The sequence below is a fragment of the Geotrypetes seraphini genome, chromosome 14 (assembly GCF_902459505.1).
Source record: "Geotrypetes seraphini chromosome 14, aGeoSer1.1, whole genome shotgun sequence".
Classification (NCBI taxonomy): Eukaryota; Metazoa; Chordata; class Amphibia; order Gymnophiona; family Dermophiidae; genus Geotrypetes; species Geotrypetes seraphini.
Window position 1 is genome coordinate 7,866,913 of NC_047097.1, and position 19,533 is coordinate 7,886,445.

Sequence of the window (19,533 nt, forward strand, 5' to 3'; positions counted from 1 at the left end):
CCCCGCTGGAACGTCTTCCGGCCTCGAGTGCAGTGAGCCCAGTCCTGCCGCCGGTTAGACGCCAGCGGAAGCGCTCCGCCCCTATTGAGGTGAGTCCCTCGACATCGGGCTCCTCATCTCCGGGGCGTAGAGCGGCACCGCAGGTACCGCAGAAGAAAAAAGCGGTACCGGTGCCATCCCTCGATGACCGCATTACGGCCATCCTTCATGTGCAGCTTAAGGAGCAATTAGAACGACTCCTTCCTGCTATAATGACACCGAACCTTCCGGTGCCAGTCCGCACCGAGCCATCGGTACCGGTTGTACATCAACCCGTGTCGGTACCGGTTGTCGAACCTGTCTTACCTGCTTCTACTGTCTCGGTACCGCTTCACCTAACTTCATCGGTATCGATGCCAGTCCTTGCACCGGAGCCGACAGCTCACCATCAATCGGTACAGACTTCGGCACCGGTGCGACCGATAACATCGCCTGACTCGGTATCGATGAGGTCGGGTAAGTCGGTACGCAAAACCCGACACATGCAAACATCGACACCTGAGTCTCGGGACCATTCTTCCCATGTCAGAGACCCTGATCTGTGGGGGGACTCAGAGGAACCCTTTCTTTCTGAAGGAGAATGTTCCTCAGAGGAGGAGGATTCGGCTCTCCCTGACCCATCCTCCAAGCAGACCACTTCCTCTTTCTCCAATTTCTTGAAAGAGATGTGTGAGTCTTTGTCCATTCCTTTGGAGGCTGAATCCAAAAAGTCTAAAGCTTTTTTGGATGCCCTTGATTTTGATCAGCCTCCAAAGGAATTTTTGAAGCTTCCCCTTCATGACATCTTGAGGGAAACTTTCTATAAAAATTTAGAGACTCCTTTAACTGTTCCAGGGGCCCCACGTAAACTGGATTCTCTATACAAGGTAATTCCCATTCCTGGGTTCGACAAGCCTCAACTTCCACACGAATCCTTATTTGTCGAATCCACCCTTAAAAAGACTTCAGGAGCCAGTGTATATGCATCTGTCCCTCCTGGCAGAGAAGGAAGGGCCATGGATAAATTCGGTAAGAGGCTCTACCAAAACGCTATGTTAGCAAATAGAGCTAGTAATTATGCTTTTCATTTTTCTTTTTATTTAAAGCATCTCCTTACCACCATGGCTTCCTTCGAGAAGTATCTTCCTTCAAGAAAACATCCATCTTTTCACTCCTGCTTGTCGTCTCTATTCCAACTTCGTAAGTTTATGGTTAGGTCCATATATGACACCTTTGAACTTACATCCAGAGCGACAGCTATGTCGGTGGCTATGCGCCGTTTGGCCTGGCTTCGGGTATCCGAGCTTGATGTTAACCATCAAGATCGGTTAGCCAACGCCCCATGCCTAGGGGATGAGCTCTTTGGGGATTCCATGGACTCTACCACCCAAAAGCTCTCGGCTCATGAGACGCGCTGGGATACCCTGCTCAAGAATAAAAAGAAGCCTCCTCCACCGAGACCATACAGGCAGCAATCGGCTTATCAACGCCGTTTCACAGCCCGTCCATTGCCTACCACTGCTCAACAACCTCGACGTCAGAGGCAACAGCAACGTCAGCCTCCCCGACAGCAGCAACAGCAGCAACCTACGAAACAACCTCCTCAGCAGAAGTCACAGCCCTTTTGACTTCATTCTCCGCAGTATAGCCAGTATCCCTGTTCCTGTTCTCCTACCTCAACCAATAGGAGGTCGACTTTCTCTGTTCTTCAGCCGGTGGGAAGTAATCACTTCGGACCAATGGGTCCTCAACATCATCCGCCACGGCTACTCTCTCAACTTTCAGACTCTCCCACCTCAAAGCCTGCCAAAAGAGTCTGCTTTGAACAGTCCTCAATCAGCCCTCCTTATTCAGGAGGTCCAATCCCTCCTCCTTCTGAACGCTATAGAGGAAGTTCCTCTAGATCAAAAGGGGCAGGGATTCTACTCCCGTTACTTTCTAGTTCCCAAAAAGACAGGAGATCTCAGACCCATCCTGGACCTTCGCGATCTCAACATTCATCTAGTAAAAGAAAAATTCAAGATGCTTTCTTTAGCCATACTTTATCCCCTTCTAAATCAAAACGACTGGCTATGCTCCCTCGATCTCAAAGAGGCTTACACTCACATACCGATCAATGTAACCTCAAGACCATATCTCCGATTCATGATCAATCATTGTCATTACCAGTACAAGGTGCTGCCCTTCGGTCTTGCCTCATCTCCAAGGGTATTCACCAAATGTCTCATTGTGGTGGCGGCTTTTCTGCGCTCTCACCACCTGCAGGTATTTCCTTACCTGGACGATTGGTTGATCAAAGACACTTCTGCCCAAGCGGTCCTTCTGGCCACCAACCAAACCATCCAGTTTCTGCAACTTCTGGGATTCGAGATCAATCTACCCAAATCTCATATCATTCCCACTCAGAGACTTCAATTCATTGGAGCGATCCTGGACACACTCCTCATGAGAGCTTTCCTGCCATCCAATCGGCTTCAGACCCTTCAGTCTCTATGTCACCAGGTACTTCCTCTGCCGTCCATCTCAGCAAGACAAATGATGGTGCTCTTGGGACACATGGCATCCACAGTTCATGTCACACCTCATGCCCGTCTTCACCTGCGCACTCCTCAATGGACCCTTGCGACCCAGTGGTCCCAAGCGTCGGACTCTTGCTCACGACACATATCTGTGACATCATCTCTTCGTCAGTCTCTGCAATGGTGGTTGGTATCCTCAAATCTATCCAGAGGTCTTCTGTTCCATCAGCCTCCTCATCAACTAGTCATCACCACCGACGCCTCTCTGTACGCATGGGGAGCTCACTTGAACGAGTTCCAGACTCAGGGTCTTTGGTCAGCCCAGGAAAAGAAGCATCAAATCAATTTCCTGGAACTCAGAGCGATGTTTTACGCCCTCAAGGCCTTTCAACACCTTCTCTTTCCTCAGGTCCTTCTGTTGTGCACAGACAATCAGGTTGCGATGTACTACATCAACAAACAGGGTGGGACAGGCTCTCGCCTGTTATGCCAGGAAGCCCAGAAGATCTGGAATTGGGCCATAGATCATCATCTCTTCCTGAAAGCTATTTACATTCAGGGGAAACAGAATTCATTAGCGGACAAACTCAGCAGAATTCTCCAGCCTCACGAGTGGACACTCGACCCTGTAACTCTACAGTCTATCTTCACTCAATGGGGCACTCCTCAGATAGACCTCTTTGCAGCTCCTCACAATCACCAGCTGCCCCGTTTCTGCTCAAGACTTTACTCTCCACACCGTCTCACAGCAGATGCTTTTCTCCTCGACTGGTCGAATCTGTTCCTGTACGCCTTCCCTCCTCTACCTCTCATGTTGAGAACCTTGTTCAAGCTCAAGAGGGAACGAGCCACCATGATTCTGATTGCTCCGAGGTGGCCCAGGCAACATTGGTTCTCCCTTCTACTTCAACTCAGTTCCAGGGAACCTTTTCTTCTTCCTCTGTTTCCTTCTCTGCTTACGCAACAGCAGGGAACCCTTCTGCATCCCAACCTCCAGTCTCTACACCTGATGGCTTGGTATCTCTCGGGCTGAACTCGACTGATACTCTTTTGTCTCAGCCCGTTCGTTCCATTCTGGATGCCTCCAGGAAACCAGCCACTCTACAATGTTACCATCAAAAGTGGACGAGGTTTTCTTCCTGGTGTCTTCTTCATCATCTTGATCCCACTTCCCTAGCGGTGGAGACGTTGTTGGATTATCTTCTTTCTTTGTCTGATTCTGGCCTGAAGTCCTCTTCCATCAGGGTCCACCTCAGTGCCATTGCAGCTTTTCATGAGCCAGTCCATGGAAAACTTCTTTCAGCTCATCCCCTGGTATCCAGGTTCATGCGTGGGCTTTTCAATGTGAAACCACCTCTTAAAGCCCCTCCGGTTATCTGGGATCTCAATGTGGTTCTTTCCGCTTTAATGAAACCTCCATTTGAACCTTTAGCTACCTCTCCTTTCAAATTTCTCACTTGGAAGGTGCTTTTTCTTATTGCCATTACCTCTGCCAGGAGGGTCAGTGAGCTTCATGCACTGGTTGCAGATCCACCTTTTACGGTTTTTCACCATGACAAGGTGGTTCTGCGTACACATCCAAAGTTTCTCCCCAAGGTTGTTTCTGAATTTCATCTCAACCAATCCATTGTTTTACCTGTTTTCTTTCCAAAACCTCATTCTCATTCTGGGGAACAAGCTCTGCATACTTTGGATTGTAAAAGGGCTCTTGCTTACTATCTGGAGCGTACGAAACCCCACAGATCAGTTCCCCAACTCTTTCTGTCCTTTGATCCGAATAAATTGGGACGTCCTGTTTCTAAACGTACGTTGTCTAATTGGCTTGCAGCGTGCATTTCATTCTGTTATGCTCAGACCGGACTGACACTGGAAGGTTCTGTCACAGCCCATAAAGTCAGAGCAATGGCAGCATCTGTAGCTTTCCTCCGTTCCACTCCTATTGAGGAAATCTGCAAGGCTGCTACTTGGTCCTCAGTTCACACTTTTACATCTCATTATTGTCTGGATACATTCTCCAGAAGGGATGGTCACTTCGGCCAATCTGTTTTGCAAAATTTGTTTTCCTAATGGCCAACCTTCCCTCCATCCCTCTTTTTGTTAGCTTGGAGGTCACCCATCAGTCAAGAATAGCTGCCTGCTTGTCCTGGGATAAAGCACAGTTACTTACCGTAACAGGTGTTATCCAGGGACAGCAGGCAGATATTCTTGCGTCCCACCCACCTCCCCGGGTTGGCTTCTTAGCTGGCTTATACTAACTGAGGGACCGCGCGCCTCTGTCGGGCGGGAAGGCACTCGCGCGTGCGCGGTGCGGCCGAGCTAGAACTTTCTAAAAGTTCTTAGAGTGAGATCACTCTAAAATTGTCCGTACCGGGGCTCCGTCGGTGCCGTCACCCATCAGTCAAGAATATCTGCCTGCTGTCCCTGGATAACACCTGTTACGGTAAGTAACTGTGCTGTTTCGTCAGCCGTAAACCTGAAGTCATTATGCCACTGTATAGATCCATGGTGAGACCGCACCTGGAGTACTCTGTGCAATTCTGGAGGCCAATCAGGGCCTTAGGATCCACCCCATACATTGCATGATGCACCGGGAGGGGATGGCCCGGCATTGTAGACTTGGTTGGTTTAGAGGAGGGACTGAGCACCCCTCCTGTTCCCAACTTAAAAGATATGAGGAGGGGGTTGAGGGGGGCTTTTGTGGCAGCATAAAGTGGGCATCCCTCCTGCCTTTTTTGGGAGGGATAGGGGATGATTGGTGTGAGGGGTGATTGGGATGGTGGGGCCTTCGTGGCAGGAGGGAGTGGGCATTTCTTCTGCAGATTTGCCACGGTGGTGTCATCAGGATGGCAGGAGGGAATGGGCATCCCTCCTGCCATTTGTTTTGGGTTCGGGAGGACAGTGGCTCGGGGGTGCTTGGTTTGGGGGGGGAGCACATTTATCGGGAGTCATTAGGGTGGGCCATCATCGGTGGTGGGGGACTTTTTTTTAATGGTACAGATATTTTGTGTGTGTGTAACACACAATACATTGAATTGTAGCTGGGTACTCTTAAGTATTTTCCCTATTTTATGTTATGTTTTCTAGCTCTTCTATTCCGCCAGCTCCCACCAACAGTATTTCAAGCAGATAGCAAAAGAATAAAGAATACAACAAAATATTCAGCAAATACACAATTAGGGGCATTTTCAAAACACAAAAATCTAAAAAAATTCTGGCTAAATTAGTACTTGGACGTTTTGCTCAGCAAAACGTCCAAGTGCTGATTTTTGAAACAATTATTTTAGATGAGTTGCGGGATGTTTGCTTTCCATACACAGAGGACTTTATTTTTAAAAAAAGGGCCCTAACAGTTTTGAGTTCTCATGACACCCTTACTGAGAAAGCAATGCTAGGGGGTAGTGGAAGGGGAAGTATAACCAGGTTTTATAACGCTCAATTGACTCTCATTCAGGCACTCTTGAAATAGAAGAAGCAATGGGAGACTGTGAGTAAATACTATACTGATAAGAGTGGAAAAAAGCTTTTCAATCCCTCCTCAGGGTCTCGATTACCAGTAATATGAGGAACAATGGATATCAAATGTATTACCATTGGTATTATATTCCAGCATGACTTAAAGTAATATTTGGCATTGGTTCAGATCTCTATTGGAGAGCTTGCGGAGCACAAGATACTTTTATTCATATTTGATAGTTTTGTCTAAAGACTTAATTATGTATATTGGGGACCAGGTCATGAAATTTGTGTCAGATGTATTGGGGTGTCTTAGTTCCTAAATCAACTGAATGCTGACTTTTGAATATAGGTCCATCTTTTCTAGAGGTGTGCAAATAGAAATGGGCGTATCAAATTTCTGCGGCAAGCTGCCTCCTGTTGGCGTCTTTTTGAAGGAAGCTGGACTTGCCTGGTATCCCAGTTGTCATAGCACAAGTGAACTATATCCAGGTGATCGCCTCTCTCTTTTCCATAAATTTGGGACTGTTACGATGTGTGGTAAGAGGCTTCCAATTAGAGAATGACACGGTGACAAAATTCATCACCGTTCCCGTCCCCACGGATAACCGCAGGAAATCATCTTCATGTCATTCTTTAAGGAGAGAGGGAAGAATCAGAGTATGAATGGCCACAACCACTGACCCTCAAGCTTTGCTTTGAAGAATGCTGGTGTAGAAGGACTGAGGTTAAAACAGACACTACAGAATGACAGTCTCTGGTATCCAGAGCAAATATTGTGATGTCATAATGCCTCATCCCACCAATCACATCAGTGATATCACAATTGTTTCATTATCCTTGGCTCACATAAGAATCAGAGTATTCAAGCTTTGCGTTGAATGCTGGGGTAGAAGGACTGAGGTTGAAATAGACACTAGAAAATGACATGGGATTATTTCCCACGGGGACAGGAACGGTGATGAATTTTGTCACTGTGTCATTCTCTACTTCCAATCTTGCTACTTCTTGAAGTTACCTAGTAGAACTGTTGAGAATTTCTTTTGGCTTTTACGTGTTCATTCATCCTGTCATTATATTTTTAGCTAAAGGGTAGGCTGCATAGTAAGGGAACCGGTTGTTTGGGGATTTCTCTTTTGTAACATCTATCTGTTATGCTAACAGTTGTCAGGTACTGAAGAGTTACGGTACATCATGCCTTGCTTTCTTCTTCCTATGTTGCATAGGAATCATTAACTTGTTGGCATCATTAGACACCAGTGGGCGCTGTACGGTATTCCACACACAACCCTAATTAACTAATTTTTTAAAAGCGGTTTTTAATGGCATGGTCAAAAATAATAACGCTGGAAGTTTAGTTAGGCATCACTAGGCATCCATGATTAGGGCACCTAGCCAAGGTGCCGTTTATAGAATCAGGTACTCCAGGAACTTATCCAAACCTCTTTTAAACCAGTTACATTAATTCTTTTTACCACACCCTTCAGCAATGAGTTCCAGAGTATTTCTGACAGTGCTATGTCGGAGGTGATGGATTTCAGTTTCCTACCTATAATCCTTAATTTGACTTCCAGAACTTTTCTTCTCCATCTTTGCCATTCCATTGCTATCCTTTTCAGCAGTTTCTAAAATCCTAGTAGGTAGGTAGCGGCAAAGAAGGCAAATAGAATGTTGGGCATGATAAAGAAAGGAATCTCGAGTAGATCGGAGAAAGTTATAATGCCGCTTTATAGGGCAATGGTCAGACCACACTTGGAATACTGCATCCAACATTGGTCTCCCTACCTAAAGAAGGATATAAAACTGCTGGAGAGGGTGCAGAGACGAGCAACAAAACTGGTGAAGGGTATGGAGAAACTGGAATACGAAGACAGACTTATAACACTAGGATTGTTCTCCCTTGAGAAAAGGAGACTGCGTGGGGATATGATCGAGACCTTCAAAATACTGAAAGGAATCGACAAAATAGAGCAGAGAAGATTATTTACATTGTCCAATTTGACACGGACTAGAGGACATGTAATGAAGCTAAGGGGGGACAGGTTCAGGACTAATATCAGGAAGTTCTGCTTCACACAGAGAGTGGTTGACATCTGGAATGCCCTCCCAGAGGAGATTATGACGGAATCGACCGTCCTAGGCTTCAAGAGCAAACTAGATGCATATCTCCTTAAGAGAGGCATGTAAGGATATGGTGGACTATAAATTACGACAGGTGTACACCTGGCAGGGCCTCCGCGTGTGCGGATCGCCGGACTTGATGGACCGAAGGTCTGATCCGGAGAAGGCAGTTCTTATGTTCTTATGAGTGTAAAAACGGAGAAAAGGCATACAAAAAGATGGGTAACATTAACTTGTACTCTTGTCAGCCTCTATTATGGCTATTCTTTACAAGTGAACTGAATGTACCGCAGTAGTAATAGTGAGGATTACCTTAATCCAGTTGCATAATCATCTTCTTTATAGACTTATTCATTGGGGTTTTGTTCCTCGTTTTTCCTTTTATTTTTGGATCTGCCTGGCTGCTTTTGGAAAGGCTGCATCAAGCCTCACCTAGTTCCGCGCTGAATGCTCTATTAATCCAAAACAAATGCTCCTGCACACAAGTATGTATTTACAATATTGTCTGTGTGACAACTTTATAGGAAGACACTGTTCCAGCCAGCAGAACCCAGAGCAAACAGACAACATGCAGAAGCACCTGGATCTAGTGCTGTAGCCCTGCAGCTCCAGAAGTACCGTAGTGGTATAGTTTTCAAGAATAAGGGAGCAGTAGTTTCCTCAAGTTTTTAGCTAGTATATTTGCCTGAGGTAGGCGAGTAGCATGCAACCAGAATCTTGACTTATAAATGCAGACTGTGTGTGTGTGGGGGGAGGGGGGGAGGGCGGGGTCTTATAAACATGCACAAGTGCACACTGGATGAAGATTTCTCTGTTCTCTGGGTATAATCTTTTTCAAATATAGGATTTAAAAGGTTACACCTAAATTATTGTGCTTCAGGGAAAACAAAAGAGACAATGGTTTATGGGCCTTTTAAAGTCCTACAAAAACTTTGGTAACCATATAGCAATAAATTCATAAGTCTGATGAACCAATGTGACTTTCAGGTACTGTCCAGTGGTCCAATTACTCGGTTGCATGTTGTAAAGCTTAAGAAACATTAACGGAATATTCAGTGGTACCTTGGATTACGAGCATAATCTGTTCCAGGAGGTGATGCTTAGGTGATCTAGACCAGTGTTCATCAACCGCTGGTCCGTGGACTAGTACAGGGCCGCAAAAATTTCCTGCCAGTCCGTGATGAATTAGTGTCCCCTGTAAGCATGTGTCCATCTTCATTCCGGCTTGGCTGCTCCTTCTGTGCCAGTTACACTTGTTTGCCAGGACAGCGCAGAGTGGCTTTTGCACGCTGCACGTGGCTGAACCAGAACCGTGTAAGCAGCATGCAAAAGCTGCTGTGTGCTGTCCTGGCAAACAAGTGCAGCTGGAGCTGAAGATAAGGAGCAGTCAAGTCAGAAGGAAGATAAACACTTGCTTGCGGGGGACACTGATCCGGCTTCGGCAGAGGCTGGACGGCCCTGAACAAGGGAGAAAAGCAGGGGAGGAGCACATTGGGACATGGGAGGGGCATGAATTTGAGACAAAGGATGGAAGGCAGGGAGAGGGGGCAAGACCTCGGGACACAGAAGGAAAGGAGGAGGCATGAACTTGGGACACAAGGGAGGGGATAGAAAGGGAGAATTGTTGGGGATGAGTGCATATATGAGAGGGAAAGATGGTGCACATGGGGAAAGGAAAAATGTTGGGCATAGAGAGAGAAGGAAGAGATACACGGAGAAGGATGAGGAGAAATGTTGGATATGGTGGTAGAGAAGGAACAGAGGGACAGATTGAATGGGATGCAAGGGGAGGAATAGTGGTGAAGGGAGAGGTGTGGCATGGTGCTGGAGAGGGGCGATAGGAGAAATGTTGGGAATGGGGCTGGTGGGAAATAGTGAAAAATGCTGCACATGATCCGGGGGATGAGCGAGGGAAAAATGTTGAACATGGCAGTAGAGGGAGTGGGAGAGATGCACTATGGATCTCTCTCTCTCTCTTTTCCCACTCCCTGTACATGGTCTGAGGACCGAGCTGCAGGGCTGGGGTGGAGACAGGGGTTTTTGTTTCAGTCTTTGTAGTTTGCTGGTCCACAAAATAATTATTTTATTTCCACTGGTCCATAGGTGTAAAAGGTTGAAGAACACTGATCTAGACTAACACAGGTATAGGAAACTTCAGTCCTTAAGTGCTACACACTGGTTTAGTTTTCAAGCTATACACATTAGGTGTGCATCAGATATATGTTTAGCTAAAAATTAGTTATACCAGCCTACTCAAGATTAGGCCCACTAATACATGAAGCCTAGTAAGGTACTTCAGTACCCAAAACTGAAATACTGTAAATTAAGGGGTGCTGATTAGTATCCAACTGGCACAAATAACTGGTTTGGCAACTCAATTGCAGTATTCAGGCATTATCTTTTGAGCTAGCACGATGCCATCATTGGCCACCAGGCTTTCATCAAACCTGCAGGAACCTTAATTTGCATAAACAATGTGAACATCATGAAAATCTGACTAGTTCTACCCTAGAGTAACCCATAGTTCCTCCCCGCAGAGGAAGTAGGCTCTGTCAACAAAAACAGGTAGTATTTATTGGAGGTGGCTTGGCAGTTACTGGCATTCACAGCATGGTGATGATATTGAGGAACAAGAGCTAGCAAACAAAAAATGATATTTCTAATACAGGGCACTTCTGGATCCCATTCTTCCTAAATCGTCTTCCATTTACTGCTAATCAAAGATTGCGGGATCCAAAAGCATTTCCACAGATGTAATTATTTATTCCAATAAACCATTCTAAAATATTAGCATAATAATAATAATAATAATTTTTATATACCGCCATACCCGGGAGTTCTATGCAGTTCACATCAATCAATCATTATACATACAGTACAAATAGATATTTAAAATTGAAATCATCTAAAATTTCAGCAAAGTTAAAAGCTTATAGTGCAAGATGCATACAATTTAAAATGAGATAAAAATTATAAGTAATAAGATACATTAGGTTGCCAGTCTATTGAATAATTGAGTTTTTATCTGTTTTCTAAAATCAAGATAAGAGGAAGCTTCTAACACAATTTTGGCAAGCCATGTATTCAGTTTTGCCGCCTGAAAAAGCACAGTTACTTACCGTAACAGGTGTTATCCAGGGACAGCAGGCATATATTCTCACATGTGGGTGACGTCATCTACGGAGCCCCGATGCGGAAGCATTTTCAAGCAAACTTGATTGAAGATTTAAGTTTGCTCTGCTGCTCCACGCATGCGTGCTTTCCTGCTCCACTAGGGGGTGCATCCCCTCGTGGTCTCCAGTTCACTTAACTAGCCAAGAAGCCAACCTCGGGGAGGTGGGCGGGTTGTGAGAATATATGCCTGCTGTCCCTGGATAACACCTGTTACGGTAAGTAACTGTGCTTTATCCCAGGACAAGCAGGCATGATATTCTCACATGTGGGTGACCTCCAAGCTTACTGAAGAGGGATGGAGGGAAGTTGGCAATTTAAGCAAATAGATTTCGCAATACCGATTGGCCGAACCGGCCATCGCTTCTGGACAGGGAGTCCAGACAGTAGTGGGAGGTGAAGGTATGAACCGAAGACCACGTGGCAGCCTTGCAGATTTCCTCAATAGGTGTGGACCTGAGGAACGCTACGGAGGCTGCCATCGCTCGGACTTTGTGTCCCGTTACTCGACCATGCAGCGCGAGACCAGCCTGAGCGTAGCAAAAGGAGATGCAATCGGCCAACCAGTTGGACAAGGTGCGTTTGGAAACTGGGTGGCCTAACCGGTTTGGGTCGAAGGACAGAAACAGTTGTGGGACTTTCCGGTGTGGCTGAGTGCGTTGGAGGTAAAAGGCCAACGCTCTTTTGCAGTCAAGAGTGTGGAGCGCCACTTCTCCGGGGTGAGAGTGGGGCTTGGGAAAAAACACGGGTAAGACGATGGACTGATTGAGATGGAAATCAGACACTACTTTAGGTAGGAACTTTGGATGGGTGCGGAGTACCACCTTGTCATGATGGAATACCGTGAAGGGTGGGTCCGCTACCAGAGCTTGTAGCTCACTAACCCGCCGTGCGGACGTGAGCGCGAGTAAGAAAATTACCTTCCAAGTGAGGAATTTTGGATGGCATTTGTCTAGTGGCTCAAATGGAGGTTTCATTAGTTGAGCCAGAACCACGTTAAGGTCCCAAACCACCGGGGGAGGTTTGAGAGGGGGGTGGACGTTCAGCAGGCCCTTCATGAAGCGAGTGACTAAGGGATGGAGCGAGAGGGCTTTCCCTTCCAGGGGCTGATGAAAGGCCGCAATCGCACTGAGGTGTACTCGAATGGAGTTGGTCTTTAGGCCGGAATGAGATAGTTGAAGTAGATAGTCAAGGACCAGGGGGATGGGGACCGACACCGGGTCCTGGCTGTGGGAGGAGCACCAGGTTGAGAATCTGGTCCACTTTTGGGAGTAGCAGGTTCTCGTCGAGGTTTTTCTGGAGGCCTCCAATATCTCCTTGACTGATTGAGACACGGGGAGAGCAGTCAGGGGGAGAGAAACCAAGCATTCAGATGAAGAGATTGAAGATTGGGATGTAACAGTGAACCCTGACCCTGTGACAGTAGAGAGGGAAACAGAGGCAGTGGATCTCTGACACTGAGTTGAAGTAGAAGGGAAAACCACGGCTGGCGTGGCCAGCGAGGGGCAATCAGGATCAGGGTGGCTTGTACTGTTTTCAGGTGGACAAGCGTCCGCAGTATCAGAGGAAACGGCGGGAACGCGTACAGGAACCTTCCCTCCCAGTCGAGGAGGAAGGCGTCGGCCTCGAGCCGGTCCGGAGAGTATATCCGGGAGCAGAAGAGAGGCAGCTTGTGGTTATGAGGGGACGCGAACAGGTCTATTTGAGGTGTCCCCCACCGTTCGAATACCCCTCGTAGGGTCTGAGAGTGTAGTGACCACTCGTGTGGCTGGAGGAGGCGGCTGAGTCTGTCCGCCAGGCAGTTTTGTTCTCCTTGTATGTACACCGCTCGGAGGAAGGTGTTGTTGGAGATTGCCCATTTCCAGAGGCGCAGGGCTTCCCGACAAAGGGACCAAGACCCTGTCCCCCCTTGTTTGTTTACGTAGTACATCGCTACCTGGTTGTCGGTTCGGATGAGAACCACTCGGTCGTGGAGCAGATGTTGGAAGGCTACAGCTGCGAGATAGATGGCCCGAAGTTCCAGCACGTTGATGTGGCAGCGACGGTCTTGTGCTGACCACATTCCTTGGGTGCGTAGGCCGTCCAGATGGGCTCCCCAAGCGTACTCCGACGAGTCCTTGGTGAGTACCTTGCTGTGGGGTGGGGTGAGGAAGAGCAAACCTTTGGAAAGATTTGAAGAGTCGGCCCACCAGCGGAGCGATCGTTGCAATGAAGGAGTCACTGTCACGGGGCAGTCGATTGGGTCCCGGTCTTGACGCCATTGAGACGCCAGGGTCCATTGAGGGATTCTCAGATGGAGGCAGGCGAAGGGTGTGACATGGACGGTGGAGGCCATGTGGCCCAGGAGGGTCATCATCTGTCGAGCTGATACCGAGGTCAGCAGGGAGGTCCTTCGGCTCAGACTTACTAACGCCTCCAGGCGCGGAGGGGGGAGGAAGGAACGGAGGCGAACCGTGTCCAGCGTGGCCCCGATGAACTGTAGGGACTGCGAGGGGCGTAGTTGAGATTTTGGGAAGTTTATTTCGAACCCCAGACTTTGTAGGTAGGTAATAGTCTGTTGGGTCGCTGAGATAACCCCTTCCCTGGACGGGGCTTTGATTAGCCAGTCGTCCAGGTAGGGGAATACCTGGAGGCCCTGGGAACGTAAGGTTGCTGCTACCACCACGAGGCACTTGGTGAAGACCCGAGGTGATGATGCTAGTCCGAAGGGGAGGACTCGGTATTGTAGGTGCCAGTCCCCTACCTGGAAACGCAAGAACTTGCGGTGAGCGGGGTGCACTGGGACATGTGTGTACGCCTCCTTGAGATCGAGGGAGCAGAGCCAGTCGCCCTCGTCGATCAGGGGGTAAAGTGTCGGTAGTGAGAGCATCCGAAATTTTTCCCGTACCAGGAATTTGTTGAGGCGTCTCAAGCCTAGTATTGGGCGTAGGTCTCCCGTTTTTTTCGGTACCAGGAAGTAACGGGAGTAGAAGCCCTTCCCCCATTGGTCGGGGGGAACCTTCTCCACTGCTCTCAGGCGAAGCAGGTCTCGAGCTTCGGAGAGGAGTAGGGATAGCTGAGTCCGGTTGGGAGGGCAATTCCTTGGGGGGTTGTCCGGGGGAATGGCCCGAAAGTTGAGAGAGTACCCTGATGAGATCACGCCAAGGACCCATGCGTCCGACGTGACTTGTTCCCAGCGAGGGTAAAAGGCTTTGAGTCGACCCCCGATGGGAAGGAGGCCTGGGACTATGGCGGAGGGGGCCCGGCCCCTTCCACGTGTCCCGTCAAAAGGACGGGGATGGTTTGGTGGTCGCAGGCGGTTGGGACTTGGGCATGGCCCTGTGGTGGGCTTGCGGACGCCTGGGTGGGGGCCACGAGAAGACAGGGGTGGACTTTTGTGGGTAGCGGCGCGGAGGGGCCCTATACGGCCTGGACGCTGGTGGTTTGGGCTTTTGCCGGACAAGGGAGGCAAACGAGCGTTCATGTTCGGAGAGGCGTTTTGTAGCCGCCTCGATAGTGTCATCGAACAATTCCTTTCCCACGCAGGGGAGGTTAGCCAAACGGTCCTGTAAGTTGGGGTCCATGTCGACCAGGCGCAGCCAAGCTAGAGTTCGAAGCCATCGTAGGCCGCGTGGAATAGATGAAGGCGCAGGTTGGAGAGGGACTCTAAAAGCAGGCCAAACGTTCCTTGCCGGGAGGCCGGTAGGTCAGTCTCAAAGGCTCTCAATAGTCCAATGAGGTGTTTGAGGTAGGATGTGAAGGTGAAAGTGTAGCTTTGCACCCTAGAGGCCATCATTGCGTTTTGGTATAGTCTCCTGCCGAACTTGTCCAGGGTTCGGCCTTCTCGGCCTGGGGGAACCGCTGCTGAGACCCGGGACGGGTGAGCCTTTTTCAAGGAGGATTCTACTAGCAGCGATTGGTGGGAGAGCTGTGGTTGCTCGAATCCCGGGTAAGGTACTGTGCGGTACTTGGCCTCCATTTTGGAGGGTACGGCCGTGACCATGTAGTGGGTCTCCAGGTTCCTGAAGAAGGCCTGTTGGAGTACCGGGTTAGGTGGTAAGCGAAGGGACTCTCTGGGCAGTGATGGCATATCCAGCTCCGCCAGGTACTCCTTAGAGTATCTGGAGTCGGACTGGAGGTCTAAGTCCAATGCGTGGCCCATGTCTTGGACAAAGCGAGTGAAGGATGGGCGAGATGTCCCCGGGGCCCCGTGCGGGGTCGGGGAACGAGACCTTCGTCGGGTGGAGAAGGATGGGGAGGCTTCCCTCGAGTATCGAGGTTCATGCTCTGATCCATGTTCCGAGACTGGGGAAGCACTGTGAGAGTGTTCCGGGGTTGTTGATCTTCGGCGTCTCGAGGAGCCCCTCGGAGACGATGCCGGGGTTAGGGGTACCGATCGATGTCGGATTGGTGACCTCGATCCGGACTCCCTCGGAGAGGGGGAGTTCGGAGGATGCGCGGGTTGGAGAGTGATAACTCAGCCACCCTTAGTGGTCCCGTACGAGGTGTGGGAGAACGGCCTCGTAGAGTTGGTGAACCTCGGGCCTTCTTGGAGGTACGGCGGTTCGAGGTTTTGCCCCTCGGCGGTCTGCGGAGGGGGAACGTCTCGGGCGCCTCGCCGAGGAGTCTGAGGAGGATGGGATGCGGCGAGGATTGCGCACCTTTCCTCGAGGTTGTTCGGTGCGAGGCTCAGGCTGGTCTGGCACATTCGAGGTTGAGGCCGATTGAAACTGGGCCATTGCAGCGGACAGCTCCGACGTGATCATCGCTCGGAGTAGGTCCTGGAAGACGGGCACGGACAGCATCGAAGGCATGTCCACTGCCTCGGTGCACTCCACCGGGGGTGACCTCGTATCAGAGTATTCCCGTGTGGTGGAGGCACGGCCCGAAGGCTTGGAGGGCTTAGTCGGGGCTGTAAGCATGGGGCTTCCGCCATGCGTCGACGTTGTCCCCAAGGCTGGCTTTTTCGCTGTTACAGAACCTGAAGAGGGAAGAGGGGACTTACCCGGGGCAGAGGCTTTCTGTTGTCCCGAGGGCTTTGGGGTCGAGTCTCGAGGCGATGCCGAGGTATCCGGGGCCGAGGTCAAGGCCGGGGCCGACCTCGAGGCCGAGGTGGAGGGTTGGTCCGGGGTGAAGAGGTCCGCCATGCGGGCTTTTCTTCGGCGGAGGGCCCGGTTCTGGAAATTAGCGCACTGGGGGCAGGAGTCGGTTGGATGAGCCGCCCCCAGACAGAGGATGCACCGGCGATGCGGTTCTGTGAGAGAAAGAAGCCGCTCGCACCGGGTGCACTTTTTAAAGCCGGTCAAAGGCCGGGACATTAAATCGAAAGTAGCCGCGGCTCGATTAGCCACGCGGCCACGGGGACCCGGAAGCCTCCGGGTCGTCGAAAACGAAGCAGGAATCAAGTAGAAAGGTAAAGAATTCGCGCACAGCGACTTAATCGTGAAAAAACAAGAAAAAATCGCGGTGCTAGAAGGCAGTTGGGGCAGAGCCTGAAAAACACGGCTTCTAGGCTCGTGGAAAATTTTGAACTGGAGACCACGAGGGGATGCACCCCCTAGTGGAGCAGGAAGGCACGCATGCGTGGAGCAGCAGAGCAAACTTAAATCTTCAATCAAGTTTGCTTGAAAATGCTTCCGCATCGGGGCTCCGTAGATGACGTCACCCACATGTGAGAATATCATGCCTGCTTGTCCTGGGATAAGAAAAGGTTCTGTCGAGGAACCTTTTGTAATGACAGAATTTTATTGAGGGATATGCAAACAAGTGTACTCTTCGAGAGCTCTTAGGTCTTACTAATGTAACTCAGGGTAAAATGAGGGGTAAGATAGCCTGGTAGCATGCCAAATACTGCTTTGTGGCAGATACATGAGAACTTAAATAAGACTCTGGCTTCCAAGGGCAGCCAATGAAGCTTTTGATAGAATGGAGTAATATGCTCCCATTTTTTTTAAACCAAAAATAAGACGAACAGCCGTATTTTGAACTACTCTCAACTTTTTGAGAATTTTCTTAAAAGCACCCAAATATATGATGTTACAGTAGTCCAGAATACTTAAAATGGAAGATTGAGTTAACAAGCGAAAAGAGGCTTCAAAGTACTTCTTGATGGTGCGGAGCTTCCAAAGCACTGAAATGCTGTATCGTCACACTAAAAGTGCACCTACTTACTCCAGCCATTGACATGATGTGAGCTCACCTAAGTGCACCAGGAAATGCATACAAATTGATAGCATTCATAAGTTGCATGCTAGCTTTGCAACACACCCATGCTTTGCCCACATGCGTGGCCCTCTGACCGTTGCACATTATGCAATTTAAGCCCACTGCCTATAAAAGTGCCTAGTACTTGTGTGTAAATGCCAATTATCAATACCCAGTTACAGGCATAAACACTTTTTATGAAGTAGGCACCATCTCATAGAATCACCTTTCTACCTTATCTCTTTCACAATTATCCTTCTAGTGGAATATAATTGTCAATTTCAGCAGTTGACAGCTCAATATATTTATTTATTTTTATTACTACACACCTTTAATGGTTAGCACGGAGGAATAGTCTATAGTGGTTATAATAGAAAACTGAGAACTAGAGAAGCCAGGATTTAAATCTTGCATGTTCCCTCTTTGTAACCTTAGGTAAGGCATTTCACCATCCATTGCCTACTACTATTTATTATTTCTATACAAATTAGATTGTAAGTCCATTTGGACAAGGAAAGAGCTCGAGCAACCATTTGTAACTCACTTTGAGCTCAAAATATGGAAAAAGAATACTTAAATCTAAAATCCAATCCAAATGGGTAGACAATATACTGTATATACGTATCAAAATTCAAATACACCCAGCTACAAGCAAAGTTCGACATCTAGGGACTAACTCGGTCATGTTACTGCAGCTAGTCAAAATTACAATCTTTGGAGATCAGACAATAGACTGCAATGTTCTGAAGCTTTTATATTTAAGATGGTACCACTATTTTTATGTAAGTGAATCCATTCTAGTCACAAAGAACCTGCCAGAAGAGGAATGTTGGTCCTTACAATCCATACTCCCCACTGCATTTTACTATCCCTTGGCTACAGAGACTTGGCAAATCTTTAACAGACTGATTCATATTGCATTTAAAATATTATAATGTCTAGCATTAATTTGCCTATGCATTCAGTGAGAATAGCCCTCTGGTAAATTCTTCAATCTTTAAATTATATATAGAAACAATTAATAGCATTAGTATATTAAACACTGTTAGCCCCCAGGGCTTGAACAGTGAAACTGAATGGAGAGCGTTGTTAGATTGATTTACCTTCAGTCCAATTTTGTGAATGACATTCATTTTCTTATTGGCGCCTTGGTTCTTTTTTATTATTTTGAATGACAATGCATATCATGTCCTCATTGGTTTGCTGGTTTGTTTGTTTTCTACATCACCACATTTGGATGTGGCATCATCTTTTACATGATTAACAGAAAGAGGAGCCTGACTGGCAGTGATAATGCATTTGGCTTCAAAGAATTAAGAAATGCTTTTGAAAAATTCAGGTACCCCTGTGAGATTATTCAAGGCTACTGTTTGATGTTTAACTTTTTTGTATTTTGAGTTTTTATATGTATATTTTTCATAGATATCAAACATTTTCTGAGATTTTACATTTGACTTGCAGAGACCTAGAACTTTTTTGAATTCCATGTGGGTTTCTGAGAAAGCAAAACATGGTCCCAAGTTTGTTCATTTTGTATTTGAGCTTTTGAATTTTCTTTTCTATACATTATATGCAATGATTGGTCAGTGAGACTTCAATTTGTGATAAATATGAGTCCCCAGGTCTATGAGCATATATTGGAATATAATACACTGACTATTGTTAGAATTACCCTTGCAATTAACAATATATTTTGGAGAGGTGGTGTCTAGTTTCTGATTTATATATCCACCACCATCTCTGCACAGATACTTCTTAATGCTGCACCTAAATCTATGCTGATGGTCTCCCAGGCCAGATTAGAAAACCAATATCCAAGAAAACACATTGTAAGGTGGGGAGGAAGGGGGGGGGGGGTGGCACAACCTAAGCTCTAAAAAAATTTTGAGGAGAAAAAAGGCTTCAGTCATACCTTATCTCTAGTTGTATACACAAGGCTCAAATAGCAATCCCCTAAAAAACAAAACAAATATTGTCTAAATAGCCTAATTTTACAGTAAATTATGATTTAAAGAATGTGCCAAGCTGTGCTCTTTTTGTATCTTCACACTAATATTTCTACTTCAGT